Source organism: Tasmannia lanceolata, unplaced genomic scaffold (assembly GCF_043159265.1).
Source record: "Tasmannia lanceolata isolate RefF3 unplaced genomic scaffold, GAP_Taslan_0.1 ptg000021l, whole genome shotgun sequence".
NCBI lineage: Eukaryota > Viridiplantae > Streptophyta > Magnoliopsida > Canellales > Winteraceae > Tasmannia > Tasmannia lanceolata.
Window position 1 is genome coordinate 9,468,890 of NW_027518698.1, and position 6,000 is coordinate 9,474,889.

A 6,000-nucleotide genomic window follows, 5' to 3' on the forward strand; every position below is an offset into this window, starting at 1 on the left:
TGTAAAGCCTAGTCCTTCTCATTAGAAAGTTGCTAAAAAGCTCGTGTCTTGTGTCGTTAAGACGAGATACATTGATTAAGCTAGAGACCACATATCAAACTAAAAGCTGTTGAGACCCTTGTTCCATCAAGTCTCGCTTTCTGTTCCGTAAATATTTTGTGGTCCTTTTATCTTACATACAAGATGTTGCTCTTGTATTTTCTTTTCTTTCTCTTTTGTTTTTTTTCTAATATTTGATTGATTCGATGTAATCCGGGAACACATTTATGACAATTATGATCATAATTGTCATAAATGGGTATTGTCCGTGGCGCCATCTTGCCCCTTTTTTGCAAGGGTGCCTGGGAGTTTAGCATTCCTCCCCTTTTAAAAATATTTTTCTTGGTTTTGTGCATTTGTTCAGCATAATGTTCTACAAGATCAACGGTCTCGATTCAACATACATGTCCTTTTGTGGGACCCAAAAATTGCATGTCAGCATTAATCCCAATAGTAACTGTTCACCATTGCAAGGGTCTAACCTATGGATCTAGACACTCCATCTAAGTCGACTTGTGTTCGATCTCTAGTGGCCCAAAAATCACACCGAGTTGACAATCCTAGCATTCAATTAAATTTATTTTAGTTTCTTGAATGTGGACTGACAAAAACAAAGTATAGCGAACCAGTCTACATCCAATGGAACAAAAAAGTTACAAATATTAGATGTTAGGATTGTCCAATTTGAACGAGTCTTAGGTCATTGAAGATCAACGTGGGACTATCAAATGGACGGTCTAGATCAATTAGATTGTGCATTATTGAAAATTTTCATTCATTGATCCAATATTGTTTTTCTCTATCCAGTGGAATTTACAAAACCCAATCTGGCTGTGTTCCGCGGATCAGAAAACTCAAGGAACTGACATGGCAAAAAAAAAATAGAAAAATAGAAAAAAAATCGACAAAAAAGAAAAATACGTTATGTTTTCTTGAAAAAAGGAAGAACAGCAGAGGGGCAGTTGGAGCGGTAGAGGGGCAGTGGAGAGAGAGAGAGAGAGATCGTAGTTTCTGTAATGTTTTTTCGCCAAAATCCACTCGTGGAGGAAGGAATATCGATGGAAGCTGGATTTTTCAAAAGTTGGAAACAAATGGTGAAGATTCCATGCTGGCACTCAGAATACAACAAAGTGCCCATTGAATGCCCTTTGATGGAAAATAAGGTGGGTTTCCCCTGGGATTCCATGGAAATATGTCAATCAAACTTGTAGTTGGGCATTGCATAAGATCACATGGAGAATCCTAACCATATCAATTTTGCTCCATATACAGTACGTAAAAGTCTTTGATACAATGGTTTGAATTGTACAATTATTATCTTATTAAGCTAAGGTCTAACGGATGTGTGTAACCTATTGTTTTTGTCAATGCCATTCATTCCGTTTTGTGTGGGATTTCTATCATTGGTTCTTACTTTCTTGCAAAGAAATGTACGAATTAATGAAGTTTCCTAAAGCAGAAGAGGTAGGTGCTGAGTACGGCAGAGAAGCATAATAAAAAAAAATTGAGGGTGGCAATACCAATTTGAGTGTTACGATGGAGGTGCTAGTGCAGGTGCGCATCCAAGTGCAAAGTATTTGATTGGCATTAACATACTACCACCATTTAAGGCTATGTTTGGCTGCACAAAAGCCGGGATGGCTTAGGGGTTTTGCTTGGCTTTTTGGTGCCACATCTAGTAAAATCACTTGTTTGGTTGACAATATAACATTGAAATCCCAAGAGATTTCCTGGAATGTCTCCTTGTTATCTCCTACTTGATGTGTTATCTCTCCTCCCAGCAAAATCGAAGCAAAAAATTACCCAAAAAAAAGGAATTTGCTGGGGACCATCGCATAGGGCATTTTGCAGATGGTCTGTTGCATGAGAGACCAGCCACTTGGGCTCACTTTTCAACAGGTTTTGTCTTTATTCATGATGTGGCTGCTCTCTCATGCATCCGAGAAATGCCTTTTGCGATGGTCCCTGGCAAATCCCCCAAAAAAAGTGGTTTTTGCTTTGGATGTCTTGGAATTCACGAATTTGACCATGCTATCATAGGTGGTGTTAGGCCTAAAATTGGTAACAGGTTATGGTAGGGCTGGGTGGTCCGAGCTAACGAGCCGCGACTGAATGGCTGGTTGAGTCCTGCGCTGCACAGAGTACAGACAAGAAGGAAAAGGGCCAGAGGACCAACCCGGAGTGATACTCCGGACGGGCGCTTCTACACTCAAGTCAGTATGAGCAGGAGTGTAGAGCAATGTCAGAGCAAAAAGCTTAGAGTTTTGGTTCTCAGTTTTTCAGGACCCTCACCTTAGCACAAGTGAAGGCTATTTATAGTGATTCTGAGCCACCTGTCTAGGACAGGTGGTAGTTCTGAGCCAGGTGGTGGCCTCTGTATGGACCAGGTTTCATACCTAAGGAGGGCAGGTGGAGGTCCCTGATTGGTCCAGGTGTCACACCTAGTGGAGACAGGTGTTGGCTTTCCAACGGTCCTTGTGAGGGCCACGTGCCAGAAGCTAATTGGATGCTGAGTTCGGACCCCTCAGTGCTGAGTCCGGATTGCTGAGTCCGGATTCTGAGTCCGGATTCCCTCAGTGCTGAGTCCGGACCCTATCAGTTGCCCCCTGGTTCTTCAAGCCATGAAAGTGGCTAGAAGAAGCAAAGAGAAGGTAAAGACAGCGTCGGGCCGGCCTTAAGACCTCCAGGCAGCTGAGGCCGGGCTCAGACTCAGCTAGGAGAAATAGTGGCTGGACAGGAGACTCCTGGCGCCCTGGCCTGGCCTTGGCGTTTGGCCTGCAGGAGTACGGCCGGGCAGAAGGCATTCGGCTATCCAGCACGGCTAAATTTTTTACCAGAGGTCTGGGCGGCCAGGCTTCCTGGACGTCCTTGGTTCAGGAGGTTACGTGGTCCTGTTCGGCTAAGGCTGTGGACGGCCAGCCGGGCAGCTTTTTGCGGGTAAAGCTTTTTGTCGCTTAGCGCTTTTGTCGTCTAGCGAACGCGCCATATCCTGTCCGGACAGCCGGACAGGTCTTTTGTCACCTAGCGCTTTTGTCGTCTAGCGAACGCGCCATATCCTGTCCGGACAGCCGGACAGGTCTTTTGTCGTCTGAATTATCCTGTCCGGACAGTCGGACAGATCTTTTGTCGTCTAGCGCTTTTGTCATCTAGCGAACGCGCCATATCCTGTCCGGACAGCCGGACAGGTCTTTTGTCGTCTAAATGCGCCATATCCTGTCCGGACAGCCGGACAGGTCTTTGTCTTTTGAATTATCCTGTCCGGACAGCCGGACAGGTCTTTTGTCCTCTAGCGCTTTTGTCGTCTAGCGAACGCGCCATATCTTGTCCGGACAGCCGGACAGGTCTTTTGTCCTCTAAATGCGCCATATCCTGTCCGGACAGCCGGACAGGTCTTTTGTCGTCTAGCGCTTTTGTCGTCTAGCGAACGCGCCATATCCTGTCCGGACAGCCGGACAGGTCTTTGTCCTCTAAATGCGCCATATCCTGTCCGGACAGCCGGACAGGTCTTTGTCTTTTGAATTATCCTGTCCGGACAGCCGGACAGGTCTTTTGTCCTCTAAATGCGCCATATCCTGTCCGGACAGCCGGACAGGTCTTTGTCTTCTGAATTATCCTGTCCGGACAGCCGGACAGGTCTTTTGTCCTCTAAATGCGCCATATCCTGTCCGGACAGCCGGACAGGTCTTTTGTCGTCTAGCGCTTTTGTCGTCTAGCGAACGCGCCATATCCTGTCCGGACAGCCGGACAGGTCTTTGTCTTCTGAATTATCCTGTCCGGACAGCCGGACAAGTCTTTTGTCCTCTAAATGCGCCATATCCTGTCCGGACAGCCGGACAGGTCTTTTGTCGTCTAGCGCTTTTGTCGTCTAGCGAACGCGCCATATCCTGTCCGGACAGCCGGACAGGTCTTTGTCTTCTGAATTATCCTGTCCGGACAGCCGGACAGGTCTTTTGTCCTCTAAATGCGCCATATCCTGTCCGGACAGCCGGACAGGTCTTTTGTCGTCTAGCGCTTTTGTCGTCTAGCGAACGCGCCATATCCTGTCCGGACAGCCGGACAGGTCTTTGTCTTCTGAATTATCCTGTCCGGACAGCCGGACAGGTCTTTTGTCCTCTAGCGCTTTGGGACCTGTGCCTTGTATTTAATGCAGGCGGCGTATTTAATGCGGACGGCGCATTTAATGCGAGCGGCGCATTTAATGCGGAAGGCGACGTGGCGCACTCCGGCTGGCGGAAAGGGGCGGGATTTTTCCCGCTCTTCCCAGCTTCTCTATAAATACAGAAGTTTACTCTTCATTTCTTACTTTTCATCTTTTACTCTCCTCCTCTTCTGTTCGGCTACTCAAGTTTTCTGCCCGCTTCGGATCAGTGAGCCCGGAGGTCCTCGTCCAACACTTCAGTTCGGTAATCTTTTTTTTAGCTTTTAGCTTTTCTTTTCTTCCTTTTTTATGTCTAGCACTAGTTCGGAGACGGACTCCAGTTCAAAGGAGTCCGGTTCGACAAGTACCGCATCGGGGTCCGGGGCGTCGGAGAGGGCGGTTCCGGCCTCACCTATAGTGGAGGCCGGTGTTGAGGGCGAAGAGCTAGTGATCATAATAGACGAGGAGAGCGGTGAGGAAATGAGTGTGGACTTAGACACAATCCCGGCCTGTGGGGACGGACCGGACCGGGTAGAAACCAGCGACGATGATGAGGACGTCGAGGCGGCAGTTCCTCAATCGTCGCGCATGCCAGTCGAGGTCATAGCGGAGGCACAGATGGAAGCCAACCCGCAGTATAACATCGGGGCCCTATACGAGGTGAACCATCTGTGGCCGAACAGGCTTCAGATCGTCAGGGACAAATACTGTATTCCTAGCCGGTACATTCTGAGGGCGGCTGTCGAAGGGGATCGGGCCAGCAACGATAGCGCAGACCTCTGCGTATATGAAGAGGCCTTACGGGCCGGGCTTAGGCTCCCCTTCCACCCCTTTTTTGCGGATGCACTGAATTATTACGGGCTGGCAGTTACACAGGTCGTCCCAAACTCTTGGAGAACGCTGATCGGCTTCTTGTACCTTCTTGAAGTCCGGCTCCGTAGGAACCCCACCGTGCCCGTCTTCAGGATGTGTGCGCACCTGAAGAGGCATAAGGACGGCGGCTGGATCTATATTAGCCAGAGACCTGAAATGAAAATGATCACTGGGATACCTTCTTCCATTCACACATGGAAGAACAGGTTCTTCTATGTAAAGGACACCGCGCCGGGCTCGCACTGGCCGTTCTCATTACAATGGAGAACGCCAGACACTCGCCGCCTTAGTAAGAAACCAGCCCTCGAGGACTATGACTATATGACCTTCGCTCTGATCAAAGAAGAGCTCAAGCGAGGCCCAGTACATTGCTCAGAGTTCGAGGAAGAGGCCGAGCTGGTCGCACTCGGGGTCAGTCGTGCGACGCCGGCACGTACGTAGATCTTTTAGGATAACATTTTGTTTTTCTGAAGTGTCCTTCAATTTTCATATTTCTGACTGCGCTCCGTTCTCTTTTGCAGAAATGGTGAAGCAGATGTCCCTCTTGGACAGAATCAAGCAGTCCTCTGGCGCGTCCCCAGCGCAGGAGCAGCCCCAAACAAAGGGCAAGAAGAGGAAGGTGCCGGAGTCGACTCCGCCGATGGTCGCGCTGGCTAAGCCTCTGAAAAGCAGCCGGGCGACGCATAAGCTTGCCCTATCGAGCCGGGCAGACACCACGGGTCAGAGCTCCAAGTCCGGAGCGGCGACAGGGTCAAAGCACGGCGGGGCAGTACTGGGTATGCCGGCTACTGCGTCGGTTGGAGGCGACAACGTCTTCCGCCCGAACTGGGCCGTGCAGAAAACGGACACCGGCCTGGGGGATACCCGGGTGGCCACAGAGTTGATGTACAAGGGCGTCCTCCCACGCGACCGGTTAGAAGTCGAAAAGGAGGTGCCGGAGACCTGCGAAG